The sequence below is a fragment of the Phyllostomus hastatus genome, unplaced genomic scaffold (assembly GCF_019186645.2).
Source record: "Phyllostomus hastatus isolate PE091 unplaced genomic scaffold, TTU_PhHast_1.1 phas_scaffold_78, whole genome shotgun sequence".
Classification (NCBI taxonomy): domain Eukaryota; kingdom Metazoa; phylum Chordata; class Mammalia; order Chiroptera; family Phyllostomidae; genus Phyllostomus; species Phyllostomus hastatus.
The window spans coordinates 51,233,801-51,256,807 of record NW_025334041.1 but is presented as its reverse complement, the minus strand read 5'-3'; the positions used below and the strand labels follow the sequence as shown (position 1 = coordinate 51,256,807).

Here is a 23,007-nt window from a genome sequence, read left to right as displayed (position 1 = left end):
ACTCATGAGGTAAGAGAGATAATTATGTATCCTAAAAGCTTCTCCCCGTCATATAGCTGACACAATGCAAAGTAGGGCTGAACCCATGTAACCTAGCTTCTGAGTCTGACCTATAGACTATAAGAGTATATAAAGAATGCTATGCATTGTTCCTACACCCATGGAGAAACCAAAACTAAACTTTGTGAAACATTCCCTGACACAATTTACTATTTAGTACAGAATCATGACATCATAGTGACAAGGATTTGAGTGATCAGGAGTTTTCACACAGTACATAAAATGTCAATAAATTATCACTTTCTTTCCCAAATGACAACCCTTTAATTCACACACTCTTCTTATGCAGTACTTGCTGTCACCCCATTGAAGAATATGGACATTTCCTTGCATGTGTGACATACATAGCCCTTTATTTATTTAATAATATCTAAGTTTATGACAACATATTCATTCTCACCATCTCCTCTTCTAAGGACCCTGGTTCTAGTTCTCAATTCAGGGAAGCCACTGGAAGAAAGAAAGGAGATTCACAGGAAAAATTGTGGTAGGTCAGCCTACCAGCCTTTCTCCTCTTACCTCTGTGGCACTCAACCTTTTGTGATTACATCCTATGTGATTCCTGACCATCTTATTCTCTCAGTGTTGACCCAAGTTTATTTCTTCAACCTATATAGGGTCTCATTGATCATCTGAACTGTTAATAAAAGCAAGTACAGAGAGAAAGACCTGAGAGAATCAAAAAGAATGAGAATGTAAGTCCTTTTCAGACAGGAATGCACAGATAAGCTTGTTGACATACCACCATCATCCTGTCTACTTGGTTGTCTCATTTAGTACTCAAAGAGCCTCATAGACCAGTAATGAGATGCTGACAGTGATATACTCTGTTGTGTTCAGATCTTAGAAGAAAACTCTCCAGCAGCTTTTCATATTTCAGGCTAAATGATTATTTACAGGAAAAGAGACACCAGGTTTACATTGCATTCAAAGAATAGACTATTATTCAGTCATTGAAAATAATGTTTTATTTTATTATATTTTACTAATAATTTTTTTAATTCACAATATAACATAAAGAAAAATTCATGAGTATCTAATAATAACTTTTAACAATAAAACATCTTGTAATGATAGTATAATAATAAAAGAATGGGGAATAAATTATCTAAACTTTTATGAATGATTATTCCTGAGGGAATAGGTGATTTTATTTCTTCTATGTATGTTGATTAACTTTATATATTTTCCTAAATAAGCTACCATGGTTGCATCATAGAAAATAATTTAACAAAGTACATTTGGTTTTGTTTGATAATAATACTGATAATGAGAATTTCTAACATTATTGACTTGTGATATGTCAGGTATTAATATTTGAGTGTTCTGTGCATTACCGTTGTGCACAGTGATCATATAAACCCCTTAATACCTTGAAAGATACACATGCAGGGAATGTATAATGTAGAAAGTGAGGCACAAGAAGGTTAAGTAACTCAACAAATGTCAGATAAGTTAGCTGGTATAGGAAGGTGTTTAATTATAACTTTTGTCATTAAATAATGCTCACATAGATTAAAGACCTCAACATTGCTTGCTAAGAAGTTAATTGAAAAAAGAGAATATGAAGCCAAATATTCAAATTCCACTTAAAAATGTTTATTTATATATAATATCAAGCAATCCTATTTCTATTCATAAATATGTAGAGAAAAATTCAAAGTAATAGTAAAGTATGAGTACCTTTTACTGTCATTTTTCAAACCTCATTTTACTCAGACTTTCTTTAATGAACTGTTACTTATCTGAGCTCTCCTGTTTCCCAGATCTGGTCTTTGAATGAGTCACTTGTCTTTGCCATTGTTCTCATTGCCAGATGGAGGTCATCCTAAGAGCTACCTCACTGGAGTGTTCTAGAGAGGATTACATAAAATAATAAACATTTAGAATATTGCTTTACAAATAATAGTTTCTAAATGGATATTAGATGCTATATTAATTTGAAAACTTATTACTACATATTAAACATGACATGACATTGAAAATATTCTTGCATGTGGCATGGTGTTCATGAGACAGTTCCAAGGTCCAGAACAGGAAGTGGAGTCCCCAGATTGCTCTGTCTCCTCTGTCTGCCAACAACTGCAGTCCAGACCTTTATAAAAGGCACCCAGATTGTAAATGAAGTTTGGTTTTCCTGAGTCATAACCTGTGTGGTGATATATAAATTTAAAAATAAACAGAATTTCTTCAGTGCTTGTGCATACAGCATCTCCAATAATGTCAATGAGGTATTCCAGTGTCTCATTTTTCTGTTGTTGTGCTAAAGAAATGTAAAGATCAAGTTTCATACCCAAGTCCTGAATCCATAGCAAGTCACAGAAATGTAGACATAGGGGCTGAACAAGACGGTATGTCTTCTCATTTCTGAAGTAATGTCTCTATGGCATGGTATTTCACAGGGAATAGCAGAATTGGTGTGAGAAGCGTCCCTGTCCTAACCGAAGAGGGACACATTTATCCCAAGATTTTCTTTCCAGATTGCAAACATTCTTACCCTATCTTCCCAGCACACATGGGACACAAGAAGCTTCTCAAGTGCTCATTTATAGCAGATCACGAAGAACCCCAGGGAACTGTCTGAGCACCACTTCCTCCTAGAAACCAGACCCAGCCCTGCCCTCCTGACTCTGGTCTGCTAACAGGGACCTCACTTTCATACCTTCTCCCTGGTGAACCAGCCTGGTGTGCAGGATGTCAGTACTGCAAGTAGTCAGATTCTTCTCCCTCTGGGCTTGTGAGTTCCCCCTATTATTTCCTACAAAAGAGACATAAAGACTTTTTTATTGTTACTTCTTTATCTGTCATTTGTTCACAGGGATTTACTTATTTATTTAATTTTTGCCTGCAGTTTGCCTTGGACAGTTAAAGCTGGAGCAACCTGAAATATCAATTTCTAGGGCAAGGGATAAGAGTGCCCATATATTTTGTAAGGTGTCTTCTAGCACCTTTAGCACAGACTACATACATTGGTACCAGCAGAAACCAAATGAAGGTATAGAACATTTAATATACATTGACTCAACGATCTCTGCCAATCGAAAGAATGACAAATTTGAGGCAAGTAAAAATCCTCACACTTCTACTTCAACCTTGAAAATAAATTTCTTAAAGAAACAAGATGAGGCCGTGTACTTCTGTGCCTACTGGACTGACACCCACAACGCTAGAGTTGCCAAGTTTGCTGCACAAGAACCATCTTCAGTCTGTGCCCCCACACATCCTTCTCAACATAGGCGACCACAGAGGCTGCACAGCTGGGCACCCAGCCTGAGCCTCCCTCCACACAGAACTTGACTATTATTTTGACTGCAGAGATTACTTATAACATAAATGGTATGGCTCAGACTCAAAGGGGAAATCAAGTTCTAGGAACAATGTGATATTATATCTAATATAACCATAATAATATGTTTGCAATGTAATGATCATTTTTTCCACTTTACTTTTAATAATTTGAGGTTAGAGAGAGAAAATTACTTTCAAAACCTGAAACCCCACACTGCTTCAACCCTGTCAGGACACCCTGAAGATGTTCAGGTGTTTATTTACTCTATACATTTTGGGATGGATGTGGGATGGAGTGCTTGCCCTCTTTTCCAGGGGGAGGAAGAGTATTCATTCTACATTGAGGGATGTGTCACAGCCTGATCAGCACACTTCCCTTTGCACAGGCCTCAATTCCCCCGGGATCATTAGATGATCACACAACAGTGGATACTCATCAGGATCCCTTTCTTTAGGATCGTTCTGTGATCCTGGGAAGATCGTAGTGTTCATTCACCCAGAGCTGCTGCTCTTTCTCAGGCACTGTTCTAATTCATCTCAGATCTTTGACAATCTGTTGACATACTATCATGAGTCACTCTTTACAGATGAGGAAATAGAGGCATAGAAATGCTATTTACTTTCTCTGTGGTCACTAGGATACTAAGTGCAGATGTAAGGCTGGGCTTTCGGCTTTAGGGGCCGTCCTTACAACCAGTCTGCTACCTGCCTCTGAAACACAGGCAGTAGAAATGACATCTAGTTTGTAGTCCCCACAGCTAAAGAGAAACCAAACTCTCATTCACAAAATAATTACTGAAACAAAGAGATTATTATTCTAAGCTGGGTCTGAGTTTAACTGTTGTTTTCCTAGAATAAGTATAAATATCATGGCTCATTTGACTTTCAAAATGTAAAACAAGAACTATTACATTATGTTATTATTTTTTGAGTTAATAGAAATAAATTAAAAAAGGAACTCTACTTTTAGAACATTTTCTAATATAATATCTGTCCCTGACATTCCCAGAACACAGCCACCCCTAGGCATTTACATACTGTCTCTGACTGCTTAGGAGCTACAGGAGTAGAGATGAGTAATCACAGACAGACCCTATGGTTCACAAAGCCTAAAATACATGTTATCTGACAACCTACAGAAAATATTTGATAACCTTTGTTGTGCAACATGAAGTTAGGGAATGAGTTTGTAACTATAAATAAAATTCAAGATGCAATAAGAGAAAGTATTAATAACTTTTACTATATGAAAACAAAAGCAAAGTTTGCATGGTGAAAAGCAATGTAAGTTGAATCAAAGAGTAAATCACAAACTATAGAAAGTATTTGCAACCTGTTTAGCAGATAAAACTTTCTATCACTGATATGAAAATTACATTTTAAAAATGGAGAAAAAACATTAAAATATCCTATATGAATATGGGAAAAGACATAAAAAGCCAATTCATGCAGACTGATATAAAAATATTTCTTAAGCATATAAAAGCTCTCAATTTCACTTATAGTAATGTAAATGCAAATCAATACTACTATTTCTCACCCATGATATTTAGAAAAACTTAAAAGTTTGACAACATTCTCTGCTGGTTAATCAATGAGGGAAAATAATATACATTTCTGGCAAAAATGCAAAATACAACTTTTTGTTGAGAAATTTGGATATCTCTAACAAAACTTCATATATATTTACTTTCTCATCAAAGAAAAAAAGTCTTTTGAAATTTACTCCAAAGGCACAATTTTCAGCAATATAAAAATACATATGCTAATGTTAATTGTATAACTGCAAAATATTGGAAATTACATAAATATACAAATGTAGGAGATTGATTGAATAAATGATGGCACATGCATAAAAGAGTATATAGAGCTTTAAAATAGAATGAGAGAGGCAAAATTACTCATAATTCTCTATACAGTTGACCCTTGAACAACATTAGATTTAGGAGCATTGATGCCCTACACAGTAAAAAAGAGCTGTGAGTAACTTTTCACTCTCCAAAAACTTAACTTCAGTCTGCCCTCAGTATCTGTGGGGCATTGGTTCCAGGAGTCCCTGCAGTACCAAAATCTGCAGGTGCTCAAGTTCCTTATTTAAAATAGCATAGAACAATGCATAGAGTCAGCCCTCTGCATCTGCCAACTCCCCGACTGTGGGCTGAAAATGCTATTATTGATCAGCTATTGGTTGAATCTGTGTATACAAATCCCATGCATGTGGAAGGATAAGAGTATTTATTGAAAAAAATCCTCATGTAAATGGGCCTATGAAGTTCAAACCTGCATTATTGAAGGGTCAATGGTCCTGGCCATTAACCATAGGAAATTTAAACTTTAAAAATAGTACTATTTACAATAGCAACAACAATTTATATAATATTTAGAAATAAATTTAATCAAAAAAATAAAGGGTGTGTATGCTGAAAACTACAAACTTTGACAACAGAAGTTAAAGAACAACTAAATAAATGGAGAGCTATGCCATGTTCATGGATTGAAAGACTCAATATATTTAAGATATCAAACTTTCCCCAAAATGATAAATAAATTTAATGTAATCCCAATCAAAATCTCTGGAAGACTTTTTGTGAAATCAAGGTGCTTTTTCTAAAATATGTATGGGAAGGCAAAAGACATAGAATAGCCAAACAGTTTTGAAACGATTAATACCTCAGACATATTCTTAAACTATAATGATCAAGACAGTGGGGTATTGGTGAAATAATAGACATAGATAAGAGCATCAGGAAAGAGAATCCAGAAATAGGCCTACACATATGTGGTTAAATGATTTTTATCCAAGGTGCCAGGTAAGTACAAAAATGTACAATGGATAGGGTTTACAACAAAGAGTACTGGAACAATTGTTCATGCATGTGAAAAAAAAAAAAAAAAACCTCAATCCCTATTGAACACCATAAAAAAATGAACTTGAAATGATATATAGAATTAAATGTAAAACTGAAAATGATAAAACTTCTAGATGAAAATATAGGAGAAATGTATTGTGACTATGGGTTAGGCAATATGTTTTTAGTGCAAGAAAAAAGAAACATTGGACAAATTGCATGTTCATCAAGATTAACATTTCCGCTCTTGTAAAGACATTAAAAAATGGAAAAAGAAGCAAGAGATTAGAAGAAAACATTCTAAAAACACATCCCCAAAAAACCCCAAGGAGGTTTCAAAAATACATAGAGAGCTTTCAGAACTCAATTAAAAAAACAATACAATTAAAAAATACGAAAGACCAGCATTGCTCAGATATGTAGAAAGGATAAAAGTGGCCTTGCACCCTTCTTACAACAACATAAAAAAGAGACAAACTGAAAATGACTTTGCTTGAATGTGCAGAGAAATAAGTTGCAGGAAATGTGACTTAAAATCTGGAGACAGACAGGCACTTGCAGGGAGAAACAGGGGCTGAGCATTTGCTTAGCCTGCACAAATGCTGCCTATCACCAGTTAAGCTGGTCAGAAGATTAAACTAGAAATGTTTAATAAAATGACAAGAGCTGCATATAGACCACTGGGGGAGTGTAAGCACTTGGGAACTACAGATATAGGGTATTTTCCACTATCTTTTAAGCTTTTTCTCCAGGAAGCCCACAAGATTCCTACAGAGAACATTAGGGAGAATCTGGAAAATTTCCCCCCATACTGCTGGCTGCAGGAAGGGGACACAGCTACTGCTGCAACCCATCCAGACCTAACCCACTCCATCTCCACTGCAGGAAAAAAAAAGACCTAATCTGCAAGGGAGGGCAGAACCACAACTTTCCTTGGAATCATCTTCCCTAATTCCACAAAGTAATAAGTTTTCATCTGCAGAAGAATGGGCATCAAAATGGTAATGGAAAAAATACAATAAAAATAAATAGAAAATAAATACATTTATTTCTAAATAAATAAATAAAATTCTTTTAATGAGGAGAAAAAAACAGCTTGAAGTGGGTGGGTACCTGCTGCTATTGAGGAAAGGACCAGGGGTCAGAATGTGCTGCTTCTGGAAGAGAGGCAGGAATACTCCTGAAGGCCACATTCAAGAGTCAGTTTTACTGCACCTGCTTACGACTGAGTCAGAAAATGTCCACTTTCCTCACCTATTACCAGCATGCAACAAAACTTGAATAAAAATAACTGGAATATAGCTAATGGTCCTTCAAGAGACAGGTTTTCTCTGGGGGACAGAACAAAGGGAAGACTCAAAAAGTGAGAAGACAAAAATGAAGTAGGACCAGACAAATTTTAAATCTCTGCACCCTGAAATCAACAAACTCCAATTCTGATCACTTAACAAACTTCAAACTTGGTATAATTCCCAACTAGACTAACACTAAAGACCTAACAGAAGGAAATTGTGCTCATTTCTAAGCATAAAATATATTTACAACAGCATCTTGTGTACCACACATGTCCATATTTCAACCAATAATTTCAGAGGCATACAAAAGGCAAGAGGAAAATCAGTGTAAAGACACAAAGCAGTCATTAGAGCCAGGTTGACACATGACACAGATGTTAGAACTAACAGGGAATCTGAAATAAGTATGATTAATATGTTAGAGACTCCATTTTCTAATGGAAAAGGTAAAGCAACACGCAATATCAGATAGGTAATTTCAACAGAGAGATGAACATTATTTTTAATAAATGAAAGAAAATCCTAGAAATAAATAACACAGTAATAGAAATGCAAAATGCTTCTGAAGGACTCATAAATCAGTAGGCTCAGTAGAGATAAGGAAAGAATGTGGTAACATGAGGATAGGCTACTAGAAATACCCCACAATGCAATGCTTTGAGGTGATGAGGTAGAGATAGAGATACAGCAGATAATCATACATCCTAAAACTACAGAAGTATGGAAAATATCCAGTTTTCAAACACATTTGTAATTAGAATCCCAAAAACAAAAGAAAGACAAAATGGAGGAAAATAAATATTTTAAGAAATAATGGCTGAAGGTCTTTGACATTAGTGTAGGGACCAAAGACAAGGACAAAGAAAAAATCTTGAAGGCAGACAGAAGAGAAAAAAATAGACTTCTATCAGAAACATGCAAGAAAAGAGACATTGGAGTGAAATCTCTAAAATATTTTAAAAATAAAAACAAAAACCTGCCAACCCAATGAAAATATCCTTCTTTATCTCTCCCTCTCCCTCTTCTTTCCTCCTTCCCTCCATCTCCCCATCTCTGTTTTGGACCGATAAAGGACTTTAGTTCTTTAACAACAACAACAAAAATGGCTTCTTTACAATAATATCATTGGATGGTAACAATCACAAAGTAATGACAAACATTTGCTTATAAATTTCATTAACAGACCCATTTCCACAGGATGTTTTGGGGAAATACCACAAACCCCTTTTCCTGCAGTTTCTGGGTCTTAGCTGTGTGTTCAGAGTGCCACTTCCTCTTACGAAATCAGCCCTTGGATTTGCTCTGTGACCATCCCCTTAGTCAATCACCTCAACTGGCAAGTGCTGACAGAATGCTGCTCTTGCTCCAGGTCATCCTGGTGGCCTACCTTTGGACTTGTGAGTGGCTTTACCCAGCAAACATCTCCTTCATTCAAAGGGAGGCAATGGAAAGCCTAGAGTGTCAAAGCAGCCCATGTAGGCAGAAAAAAGCCACATGGTATTCAAACTAAATTGACAGATTCCACCACACCTTGACTTCTTCAGGGAGAAACTGCAGACCCCAAGATTGTCATTACCAGAGAACAAATATATACTATTTTAATGAATGTCAAAATTTCACTAATCTTTGGTTTTGTTTTTCTTTCAGACACAACTGGAGACACTCAAATAACACAAGCCATAATATCCATTACCAAGAAAGAAGGAAACACAGCATTTCTTGAATGCCAAATAAAAGATATCTCAAGGAAGAATGCATATATACACTGGTACCGACAGAAACCAGACCAGCCACTCAAACGAATTCTGTATATTTCTTCAAATGACAATGTTATCCATGAACAAGGTGTTAATGAGGAAAGGTATGAAGCAAGGAAACAGCAGAGTAATTTGTTGGCCAGCCTCAGGATACACCAAGTTAAGAAGGCAGATGCTGGACTGTATTACTGTGCCTGCTGGATGGAATACACTGCATGGAAATACTCACTGTCACTGAACAAAAACACTCCCATGCTGTGTCATCTGTACAAAAACACACCCTTCCTCCTTTCTGCCTCCCAGAGGGACCTGACTACTAACTGGTATACTTTTCTTCAGGGCATGTGTCCTGAGCAAGGTCTAAGCTAGAGACCAATGAGCCAATTTAAGATGATCCTTTCAGTAATGTCACTTCATCATCTATCTGCACCCCTCTGGGGCCTACTCTGGCTTTTCTAAGTGTCCTAAATTATCTCTGCTTCATCATCTTTGGGAAGGGAGCCTGCTTGAAAGGAAGCCACAATCCAGTGCTCAATATGGTTCATTGACTTTGAATGAATGAATACATGATTGATGGAAGATACAAGGCCTTTTGGGTGACAGAGAACACGGTTTCAAATTTCTGCTCAGCCTTTTACTGACAACGTTATCCAGGAAAATTATTAAAATTGGGCTATTTCTGTTTTCCCAATTTTAAGTTGTCACAGCATTAATGCCCTCATAAGTTTGCTGAGGACTGAATGGGTTTTCATACATGAAAGTTTTTACGCTTTGATCAACAAATCACAATGTCCTTTCCCATGGCCATTAAATCACTTCACTGAGCCATCTCAGGAACTCTTTAGAAATCACACCTTATCTTATTCTCCAAACAATGGTAAAATGTAGTTTTAATACTAAAAAGCTAAGAATTGTGAATAGGAAAATAATGGAAGGAAACAAACAAGATTATTCCCCTCTAACATCTTTCTTCATTCACAGTAATAAAAAAGCAATTAAAGGATCAATTAAAGCAATTGTTAATATTTACTAGACTTTGTAAATTTTCTGCAAACAACTGATCTATAAAATGTATATATTTCGACATAAATTTGTGGAAATATGATCTCATTAGTGATTAGAAAGCAATGATACTTTTCTTTCCATTCTCATGCAAGCCATACATAGCTACACACACTCTCATAAAACATGGTAAAAAAAATTTATAACTGAGCTCAAGAATAGGTATATTTGAAGCAACATTTTAAGGAAAAATGGAAGGAAATGGCTCTCAAGAGGAAGTTATTATTGAATTACTGTAACACAGGTTTTTTGTTTGTTTATTTGTAGTATTCTGGGGTCTGAGAGTTTCTGAATACTAGGGACATGATAAAATAACACTGTAACAGATTTTACCAAGAAGGACTTTCATGGGTTATAAAGTAAACCTTCCACCCCTGTCACTGCCTCTGCAGAACAAGGGTTGTCACTGCGTCTCTGGTCCTGATTAACACCCCTCAGAATGTCCGTTCTGAGTAATCACTGACAATGCAAACCCCATGGATTTTCCTTGTGTCTTTGACTTGGGTCTGTAGATTGACTTCCCCCTTACTTACCTTTTCATTGTTTTTATTTCCAGAGTCAACTTTTTCAAGTGCCACTGAATTCCTCCCCTTGCATTTCAGATGGAGACACCAAAATGAGAATAGCTCAAGATCAACTCTCCTTTACCCGGACACCAGACAAAACAGTGCACATAACCTGCAAGCTGTCTGGGGTTTCCCTTGAGAATGCCATTGTGCACTGGTATGAACAAAAAGAAGGGGAGCCCCTGAGACTAATCCTTTATGGCTCAACCAAGAATAACAAGGATGACCAGCTCAATCCCTGCTTGGAGACATATAGGAAAGATGATGGAATCTTTTACCTGATAATCAATAATGTCATGAAGTCCAATGAAACCACCTACTACTGTGCCTGCTTGGATCTAACAAGGTCACAGAATAAAAAGGAACCTGTAAAAAAACTTGCTCTGTTACTAACCCTTAACTCCAGTTACACTTGAGCAACCACAACAGACATTTTACTGCCCTTAATCATAAGTTCATAAATTGTTGGCACAGGGGAGGCTCTTAGGACATATTCAGCACATTGCTCACACTGTGCTGAAATGGGGAAGCTAGGGTGGGCTCAGAAATGGCAAGTGACTTGTCCAAAACTAGTTAACCACAGAGGTAGGGCTCCTACTTATGTTTCAGATTTCCAGTTCTGTGCCTTTCCCTGTACCCCTGAAGGTCAGTGTTGAATTTCTTTTAGCAAAATTGTAATTCTTTCAAAAGGAAGCTATAGCAGATCACCATACCTTGTCTTCAAAGTAAGGTCCCCAGAACATGATAAGTTCTGATATGTAGGCAAAGTATGTGACTTCCCACTGTTGAGAAGAGATGAAGGTCCGCAAGAAATGGACTCCAAGCTTCTTCTATCTCTATGTCATTTCCCCAGGGCTATGTATTTTCCTTCATCTCTTCAGTTTTCTATCAGTTCTGAAATATACAATACTTGAATAGTTTCCTGGCATACACATCAGTTATGTGGGAGGTGAAGACTGGTTTATTATGAATATAGTTGTAAATGTTTGCCAGTTACAGATCAGCTGAACGAAATTTCAAATTCCCTGCTCTTCACTCTGACCTGACACCTGTCCTAACTGCATGGTTGTGCACTTGGTTCCAAGTTTGATAGCCCTGACCTGCTTTTTGTATTGTTAGAGTGACTCAGGACCTTTTCATGTCCAAGGTCTTAGCATCCACAGCTTGAAAACAACAAGCACAACAGTAGTAACAACACTCTACACCATAACATTACAGCTGAAAACCTCTCTTCTTGGATGTCTAATAAGTATTCAGAACACAATTATTGATTCTAATATCACTCTCTCACCCCAACCCCCACAATCTGTATTATTTTTCTCCATGAACTTTCCTGTCTCAGGAAAGTACAAAGGTGTATTGTATCATTGAACACAATACCAGGGATGTTTTGTCAAGCAGATGGTGTTTTCTTAATTTTCCTATATCTTTTACTTTATCTATTAATGAGAGAAAAATAGATGACAAAAACAGAATTTTTTAGGTTTTTCCCATGACATGAAATCTGATAAAAGAGACAGGAGACCCTGGGAACTGTGGTTTCACCGGCTAGAACATAAACCACAAACCCAGTCAACCACAGGGGCACCACCTAAGACTAGAATTGGCTTTTTAGACAGCCCCCAGACCAAACCTTTAGATCCAATGCAGAGAACTGCCACTCCTGTCTCTTGCTTGAACTTAATGCAAGTTTATAAACTCTATTTGTTTTCTAGCCAACATGTGAAGGACAATCAGCAAGTTCATGACAAAAATAACCACTTAATCCAAACAATATGTATAATTTGAACTGTGTGGTCCAATTGTTCTCATGGACATTTTAATCTCCTAGTGTAACTCATGGACAAGTGAAGAGAAGCTAATTGCAGAGTTTAATTCACTATTCCAATTAAGCTAGAACCAGTCCTCACATTTGTGGAAATATGATCTCATTAGTGAGGTGCTTGTATTGACTGCACATTGCCATTAGAATAATCAAATCGAACATTTCACCTCCTTTCTACTTAAGATGATATTCCCTGTAATTCTCAGAAAGCAATTATCCAATATATCATGTCTCACCATTTAAGATACAGATCCTCTAATTATGTAGACCTGGAATAGGCCTGGAAACTGTCCCTGCCACACACATCTTTCCAGCTCCACCCAAGAAGGGTGAAGTACTAGAAAAAAACAAGGTTTAGGACTTTGTGACCTTGAAATCAAATCCCTCAGTTTGAAATCCCTAGCTTTCAGTTCACACTGCATTTTAAGAGTAATAACCACTGTACAGGTAAAGCTGAACAGGCATGCCTAATTTAGAACAGATTCCACATGTGTGAATTTCCCTTTCCTTTACTGCTAGAAATCCTGGAGCCATGTCTTGTTATGTCAGAGCAAGGAGAAACAAGGGAAAAGGAGATATGGTGCTAAGGTACAGTGTCCCTTCTCAAAGAACAATTTTTTTTGCACACAAATGGGCCTTTCATGCATACCTGTTCAGAACAGACAAGCATATCTTGCTTGCAAAATGGAAACAAGTGCTTCACCAAACATGTTTTCCTGTAGGTGCTGTATGAATTAAGAGGTATTTGAAATGCACATAATGCCATGTGAAGTACCCAAAATGCAAAGAAGCCTTAAGAGACTAGAAGATCATTCAAGTTCAGAATGAAGACAGTTGGTAAAAATGCTAAAGGGAAGAAGCTGCTTAAATGTGAAATGACCCGGTTCCTGTTGAACACAGACCTGAGTTTTAATAAACAAGTAAACACAGTACTTTCCAATAATGTATTGTGCTATATGGAAACATATCTGATATGATGTAAGTCATAGGTAAAATCAAAATTATGTCATACTGTGAAAGCTAGTGGCTCACAGACAGTAGTGATTTTATCTCTTGTACAAGTCAAACAATATGTTTATTTTGCTTTAAATAGCCTTTTGGCCACCTTTCTTCTGAAACTTTTGTAACTTACTCATGTACCAGATTTAATTAAAAGACATTAAAATTTCTATAGGCCCTGGCTGGCGTAGCTCAGTGGATTGAGCGCAGGCTGCGAACCAAAGTGTCGCAGGTTTGATTCCCAGTCAGGGCACATGCCTAGATTGCAGGCCAGGCCACGGCCCCCAGCAACCACACATTGATGTTTCTCTCTCTCTCTCTTTCTCCCTCCTTTCCCTCTCTAAAAATAAATAAATAAAATCTTAAAAAAAGATAAAATAATCTTTATAAAAAATTAAAACAATTAAAAGACATTAAAATTTCTAGAAGATAAACCAATGAGGAAAAGATGTATAAATTTTAGTTTTTTTCAAGATGGTCACCACATCCTTAAATAAAACATGAAATGTGTCTTCATAACATTTTAGCAAATATTTTATTTATGCCATTACAGTTGTCCCCATTTCCCCTCTTTTGTCACCTCCACCCAGCCCCTCACTCCCTCAGGCAATCCCCACACCATTGTCCATTTCCATGGGTCATACATACATGTTATTTGGCAAATCTTTTTGCCTTCTTTAAACCAGTCCCCATTACCCCTCCCCTTTTATAGATCTCAGTCTGTTGCCTGTTTCTATGCCCCTGATTCTAGTTTGTTTGTTAGTTTACTTTGTTCATTACATGTCACATATAAGTGATAGCATATTGTGTTTGTCTTCCACTGACTGGCTTATTTCATCTAGCATAAAAGTCTACAGGTTCACCTATACTGTCACAAAAGGTAAGAGTTCGTTCATTTTTACTGCTCTCTAGTATCCATTGTGTAAATAACCAAAGCTCTTTTACCCACTCATCTTCTGACCAGAACTTAGGCTGTTTACAGATCTCTTAGTAAATGGAAATAGTGCTGCTATGAACATAGGGTTGCATATATTCTTCTGAATTGGTGTTTTGGGATTATTTGTATATATTCCCACAAGTGGTATCAAACTCTGGTTCAGAAGGCAGTTCCATTTATAATTTTTTGAGGAAACTCCACACTGTTTTCCACAGTGGCTTCACCAGTTTGCATTCCCAACAGTGAATTAGGATCCCTTTTTCTCTGCATCTTCACCAGTTCTTATTGTTTGATGGTTTATTAAATTATAGCCATTTTTACAGGAGTGAGGTGATAGCTCATTGTGGTTTTAATTTGCACCTCTCTTATGATTAGTGATTTTGAGGATTTTTTCACATGTCTATGGGCCATCTCATTGTCCTCCTTGGAGAAGTATCTATTGTGGTCCTTTGACCATTTTTTTAATTGGATTGTTTGTGTCCTGGTTTGGAGAACTATAAGTTCTTTACATAATTTGGAAATTAAACACTTATTTGATGTATCATTGGCATATATGTTCTCCCACACAGTGGGTTCCCTTTTCATTCTGATGATAGTTTCTTTAGCAGTGCAGAACCTTTTTAATTTGATGTAGTCCCATTTGTTTATTTTTTTCTGAATGACCCTTGTACTGGGAAACATGGGCAAAAATATTGTTATGCAAGATATCTGAAACTTTACTGCCTTTGGAATTTAGTGCCTCTAGAAATTTTATGACATTATGATTTATATTTCAGTCTTTTAACCATTTTGAGTTTGTTCCAGTGTATGTGAGTTGGTGGTCTACCTTTTTCTTTGCTGCATGTATTAGTCCAGTTCTTCCATCACCATTTATTGAAGAGACTGTCTTTACTCCATTGTATGCTCTTGCCTCCTTACACAGATATTAATTAACCATAAAGGTGTGGGTTTATTTCTGGGTTCTCTATTCTGTTCCATTGATCTTTGTGTCTGTTCTTATGCCAGCACCATACTGTGTTGATTACAGTGGCTTTGTAATATAGTTTGATATCAGGTATTGTGATCCCTCCTACTTTGTTCTTCTTTCTCAAAATTGTTGTGGCTATTCAGGGTCATGTATGGTTCCATATAAATTTTTGAAATATTTGTTCTATGTCTGTGAAATATGTCAGTATTTTAATATGGATTATGTTAAATTGCTTTGAGTAATATGGACATTTTGATGATGTTGACTCTTCTAACCCATGAATATGGTATATGCTTCCATTTATTTTTGTCTTCCTTGATTTCTTTCCTCAGTGTCATGTAGTTGTCTGAGTATAGGTCTTTCACCTCCTTGGTAAGGTTTACTCCTAGGTATTTTGTTTTTCTTGTTGCCATAGTAAATGGGATTTTTTTCCTGATTTCTGATTCTGATATTTCATTATTGGACTATAAAAATGCCTTTGATTTCTTTTTTTAAGATTTTATTTATTTATTTTTAGACACAGGGGAAGGGTGGAAGAAAGAGAGGGAGAAAAACATCAATGTGTGGCTGCCTCTCATGTACCATACACTGGGGACCTGGCCTGAAACCCAGGCATGTGCCCCTGACTGAGGATGAACCTAGTGGCCCTTTGGTTTTCAGGCCAATGCTTAATCCATGTATTCATACCAGCCATGGCTGAAATGCCTTTGATTTCCAAATATTGACTTTGAATCCTGATCTTTTACCAAATATGCTTATTAGGGCGAATAGTTCTGGGGTGGAGTCTATAGAGTTATCTAGGTGTACTGTCATATCATCTGTAAACACAAACAGTTTTGCTTCCTCCTTCCCAATTTGGATGCCTTTTATTTTTCTTTCTTGTCTGACCACTATGGCTAGGACTTCCAATACTATGTTAAATAGAAGTAGTGAAAGTGGACAACCTTTTCTTGTTTCTAATCTTAGTGGGAAAGCTTTTAATTTTGCTCATTTAGTATGAAGCTGGGTGTAGGTTTCTCATATACGGCCTTTATCATGTTGAGGAATGCTCCCTCTATTTCTACTTTGCTGAGTGCTTTTGTTATACATGGGTGCTGTACTGTATAAAATGCTTTTTCTGCATCTATTGATATGATCATGTGATTTTTGTCTTTCCTTTTGTTTATGTGATGTATTATGTTTATTGACTTGAGAATGTTGTACCATCCTTGCACCCGTGGGATGAATCCTACTTGATCATGGTGTATGATCTTTTTAATGTATTGCTGGATGCAGTTCGCCAACATTTTGTTAAGGGTTTTGGCATCATATTCATTAGCAATATTGGCTGATAGTTTTCTTTCTTTGTTGCATTTTTATCTAGATTTGGAATTAGGGTGATGCTTGCTTCATAAAAAGAGTTTTAGAGTCTTCCCTCTTCTTGTTATTTTTTTTTTGGAGGGGGGGCGGGGGGGGGGAATAGTCTGAGAAGGATAAGGGTTCCTTAAATGTTCCTCTTCCTTAAATGTTTTATAAAATTCTCCTGTGAAACCATCTGGTCCAGGGCTTTTGTCTGCCAAGAATTTTTTGATTATTGCTTCAATTTCATCAGCTGTTATTGGTCTGTTCAAGATTTCTGTTTCTTCTTCATTCAGTTTTTAGAGATTATATTTTTTTCTAGAAACTTGTCCATTTCACCCAGGTTTTCAAATTTTTTGGCATATAGTTGTTCATAGTAATTTCTTACAATCCTTTGCATCTCTGTGTTTTCAGTTGTAATCTCTCCTCTTTCATTTTTGGTTTTGTTTATTTGAATCCTCTCTCTTTTTTCTTTGATAAATCTGCTTAAAGGCTTGTCAATTTTCTTTATCTTTTCAAAGAACCAGCTCCTAGATATATTGATCCTTTGGATGTTGTTTTAGTCTTTATGTTGTTTAATTCTGCTCTGATCTTGGTTCTTTTTTTCCTTCTACTTGCTCTGGGCTTTCTTTGTTTTTGTTCCTCCAGTTCTTGTATATGTGGGGTTAGGTTCCTTATTTGAAATGTCTCTATCTCTTTTAGGCAGGCCTGTATCACTATAAACTTTCCTCTTAAGACTGCTTTTGTTGTGGTCTATAAGTTTTGGACTGTTGTGTGTTCATTTTCATTTGTTTCCAGAAAGTTTTATTTCTTCCTTGATCTCATCATTAACCCATTGTCACAGGGTTATTGTCATTGGGTAACCCATTAACCCAAAGTCACTGTTTAATAGCATGCTACTCAATCTCCCTGAATTTGAGTGTTCTTGAGTTTTTTTCCTTGAGTTGGTTTCTAGTTTCAGTCCACTGTAGTATGAGAAAATGTTGATATGATTTAAATTTTCTTAAATTTGATTAGGCTGGTTTTGTGTCCTAACATGTGGTCTATCTTTGAAAATGTTCTATGTGCATTTGAAAAGAATGTGTACTTTGCTTCTTTGGCATGAAAGGATATATATACCCTAGATATATATATCTGTTAAGTACATTGGATCTAGGGCATTGTTCAATGCCACAATATCCTTGAAGATATTTTGTTTGGAAGATCTATCCATTTTTGACAGTGGAGTGTTAAAATACCCTAGTGTAAGTGTGTTGCTGTCAATATCTTTCTTGAAGTCCTCCAAGATTTTTCTTATATATTTGGGTGCTCCTCTGTTGGGTGCATATATGTTTACAATGTTTATATTCTTGAAGTATTCTTGAAGTATTCTTCCCTTGAGTATTATGAAGTGTCTTTTTTATGGCTTTTGTTCTGAAGTCTATTTTGTCTGACATAAGTATTGATATTCCTACTTTGTTTTCTTGTCCATTTAGAATATTGTTTTCTAACCCTTGACTTTCAATCTGTGTAGTTCTTTTTTTTCTCAGTTGGGTCTTTTGTAGGCAGCATATACATGGGTCATGCTTTCTTATCCATTCAACTACCCCATGTCTTTTGATTGGAGCATTTAATCCATTAACATTTAAGGTTATTATTGATAGGTATTTATTCATTTCCCCTTTTGTACCTGTGTTCCTCTCTTTCTCACTCTTTTCCTTCTTCTTCTTATAGCAGTCCCTTTAGCATATCTTGTAGTGCTGGTTTGGTGGAGGTGTATCCTTTGAGCCTTCTTTTTTCTGGGGAAATCCTTATTTCTCTTTCCATTTTAATTGAGAGCCTCACTGGGTAGAATAGTCTTGCTTGCAGTCCTTTATTTTTCATTACTTGGAATATTTCTTACCATCCTCTCCCTCCTTGAAGCGTTTCTGTTAAGAAAGCAGCTGTAGCCTCATTGGAACCCCTTTTTATGTTACTTCTTGTTTCTCCCTTGCTGCTGCTTTTAAGATTCTCTCATTGTCTTTAAAACTTAGGATTTTAATTATGATGCATCTTGGAGTAGGCTTCTTTGGGTTCATCTTGATTGGGATCCTCTGTGCTTCCTGAACTTGTGTGGTTTTTCCCCTCTCCAGATTCAGAAACTTTCCTGTCATTATTTCATCAAACAGCATTTCTATCACTTATTCCTTTATTCTCCTTCTGGTATTCCTGTGATTTGAATGTTGTTGCATTTCATGTTTTCTTTGAGTTCCCTTAAGCTATCTTCATATATTTTGAGTCTTTTTTCATGCAGCTGCTCTGCCTTGGTGTTTTTTTTCTACCTTGTCTTCTAGCTCACTAATTCAGTCCTCTGCCTCATCCAGCCTGCTTGTAATTCCTCACAGCATACTTTTTATTTCAAAAATTGTATTTTTCATTTCTTCCTGGTTTTTGTTTATAGTTTCTATTTCCTCTTTCATACTGTTATAGTTCTCACTCAGTTCCTTGCAGTATCTGTTAGTTCCCTGAACATCCATATAACGATGCTTTTGAATTCTATACCTGATATTTTGCTTACCGCCATTTCATTTAGTTCTTTTAGTGGGGAGTCTTCCATTCATTTTGATTGCAGGTTCTTTTTTTGTCTCCTCATTTTAAGTGACTCTTTTTTTTGTTTGTTTCTGCACTTCCTGATGTTCTACTTTGCCAGCTATCCTTGTAGGGTGAACTTCTATGGTACAGGTTCTATGGGAGTTAGTGGTGTGGTATTTTTTATCTCTTTTTCTGGATGCTCTAGGTTTGCCCTTTCTTCTGTTTGTTTGAGCTCTCTTATTATACTCATTTTTTTACCTGTTGTTGTTTCCTTTGTTGGTGGGTTCTCTCCTCCACCAGATATATTGGTGTTCACAACTCCCAACTAATTTTGTATGTGAGCAGTGGCAGGAGGAGGGCAAAATGGATTAAGACAGCAGGAGAGTATTCTATGGCATTTAAAGTACCAACAAGTATAGAAGAGACAGGGGATCCTTTGGATATGTATTATGTTAACTGTGAATATTTCACCCAACTTACCACTTTTAATAAAATGTGAAAGAGAGATAAGACTCTTGTTAAAAGGGAGGATGATTATGAGCTGAATTCAGAAAACAGAGAGCTTGTGCAAAGTTAGATGATGAGCTGTAGTGAGAGTAAAGGATAGAAAATAGGCATAGTGTATGAAATAATAGAGTTAACCACAACAGTAATAAAGCTTTGGAAGACAGTGAAATGGGCTAAGACCAGGGAGGGGTGCTGTGTAGTATTTACAATTATATTGAACAACAATTATTCACAATAATACTGGAACAACAATAATATGACAAGAAATATATGATCTGAATAACGAAAATAGAAAGTACATGACCAAGAGTAGTGTGTTATGGGAACACAAATGAAGTGAAGGAAGGAAAATTATAATACAATATGAAAGAGAGAACAAGGAAAACTGGTTAAACAATGCAATAAATAAACAAACAAAATGAAGAAAACTAAACAGAAAGAAGAGAAATAAGAAATACTGATAAAATAAAAGAAATAAAAATAATGAAAAATAATAATACAAATAAACAATAAAATGTGAGTTCTATAGGATAGCAGAGTGAAATTTATCTCAGTGTCAGGGTTAGCCTTGTGCTCCCCCTCTGGTTCTGTCTCTGTCCCTTTGACTGCTCCACGTCTTATTGTTTTGCATTGGGTGGGTGGGGGGGGAGGAAAGAAAAAAGAAAAGAAAAGCCTCCTGCTGACTTTAAATCCACCATGCAAGTTCTGTTGGTCTTCCTGGATGCCCAGGCAGAGAGGGGCTGGGCTTTGCTTTTCTCCCTTCCTGTCATTTTTAGGGGATGGGGGCCAGGTCTGGGCCATAATATTCACTGTTGTCCAGCTTCCAGCACAGGCCCTCTGCATGGTTCTTGGCCCCCACTGTCCATCTGCACCAAGACAATGCCTTTAATCCACCAGTTGTGTCACGAATGAGTTGCACTGATTAGGGGCAACTCAGATCCCACCTCCTTCCTCTTTGCTGGTCTGGGTGCTGCACACTCTCAGTCTCTTCAGGCCAGTTCAGTTCCCCTACTAAGTTAAGCCTCTCTGGGGACTGCTAACTCCCTGAGCCCTGCTGCCCTCCTCTGAACTGTTCCTAAGATGCTCCTACTCCTTCTTCTTTGCTGGCCAGTCGCTGTGCCAGAGTTCCTTAAATAGCAGCTGAGAACCTTTTTTTTTTTTGAGTAAAATCTTCTTGTTTATGCCCACTGTTCTTAACAAGTGCCTGGCTTTTCACACTGGAGACTATCCAGGTTAGGGTCCTACATGGCCCAACTCTTCTGCCTTCTCCAGGTGTCACCCAGCTCCCCAGTTTCTCTGGTAATGACCTAGCCCTAGACTGCAGTCCCAGTAGGTGAACACTACCTCTGTGTGTCTCCCAGTTCGTCGTTATTCCCCCCAGTGACTTCAAGCATCCAGGTCTCTCCTGGTGCCCTACTGTCTTCAAGCTTCGGTAGGGGACGGATCTGTTGATCTGGCTTTCCTCCAAAGATCCTGCTGCCACCACCAACCACAGCAGCTGGCACCAGACCTGGGACCAGAGTAGCCTAGGACTCTGCAGATCCCAGGGACCTTACCTTCCCAGCACAATCTCCTCATTGTCTGATTTTCAATGTCCTATGTAATTTTTGGCCTCCAAACTTCATCTAAACAGAGATTCCACTGGCTGTTCACTCTGTTCTTCAGAAGATCGGCTAGGTGTTCCAGCTGGGCACAGGGGGAAGTGGGCTCTGCTCCCACTTACCTCACTGCCATTAATTTTCTCTTTCTTAAAAATTAACTGTAAAGTAAAAGTATCTCTTATCCACTTTCCATGGAAAGCTCCTCTAACAATGGACACAAAGAGTCTCCTACTTGTTCTTTCTAGCTCATATCTCCAGGTACTTTCTAATTTAAATGCTAATCTACTTGGAAGCTATTTTATAGGATATGAGGTAGAGAGCCATTTTCATTTTCAAAGCAGATCATCAATAGTGCAAAGTCGGGTTTTAAATAATCTATCATATCCATACAATTTTAATATTCCATATGATATTTTAATATCAACATATACTTGGAACATTTTGTAGAGAATTTCTGTTTTGTTTCATATTCTACACCATTATCATGTTATATCAGTGGCTTTGTAGTAAGTGCCCAATGTTTATTCACTAATATCTTACAAAAATTATTTTTAATTATTTGATATTTATTCTCCAAAATAACATTTAAGATCAAATTATCTTACCCGCCCTAACTCTACATCATAGAACAAATATAAAATGTAATTCTTATTGTAATTACAGTTAATTTTATATTAAAATTTAGGAAGGATTAGCATAATTTTTATGCTAATTTGCTTTTTCTTTATGAATATGGTGTATCTATCATTTTTTCAGGTTTTCTTTTAAGTCCATTAGTAAAATCATATACTGTTTCTTCATATAGTTCTCATCTTTTCTTACAAATTTAATAACAGATTTTGTAACTCCTGCTTACTCTGTTGCATTTTATCACTTAAATTCATCATAGATCATGAAATACAGACAACTCTTAAAGCTCCAGATAATTTTGCTGTGGTCTTAGAATAAAGAAATAAAGAGGACAATTTATTAGAAAGAAATTGGGTGGGCATTATTTATATCTACAATAGTTGCAAAATGTATTTGATAGCTCTAAGTAATAATAACTTGAAATTCTCAGATAAAAAATACTCCCACGTCCTCTCCCATTGTGTTGGGTTTAGGTTGTACTGTCAATGCACAGTTTCCCACCAGGACCACATCACAGCTTCATTCTCAGGGACAGGGGCAAAGTTTGCTCATGGGATCCAGGTTTGGACCTGGATCTGATGTGCACATGGGAGTCACCAGGGCCTGTCCTCTCTGGGTTCTGGCAGATGGACAAATCATCTGTATGCCCAGGAGCACTCAGCAGCTTCTCCTGATTTGTTTTCCCCGATCCAAGATAAGAGGCACAAGATTACAGAACAACTTCCAAGAAGATCATTCTGTGAACATATCGTAGAACTGGACTCTGTTTTTAAATT

The 23,007-nt window shown here is 36.8% G+C and overlaps 1 protein-coding gene across 3 annotated transcripts in view; it reads right to left on the bottom strand.

Moving 5' to 3' along the window:
* The window catches only part of STARD3NL (STARD3 N-terminal like), a 182,603-nt gene that overhangs the window by 62,942 nt on the left and 96,654 nt on the right, over window positions 1–23,007 (bottom strand). The window lies entirely within an intron of this gene.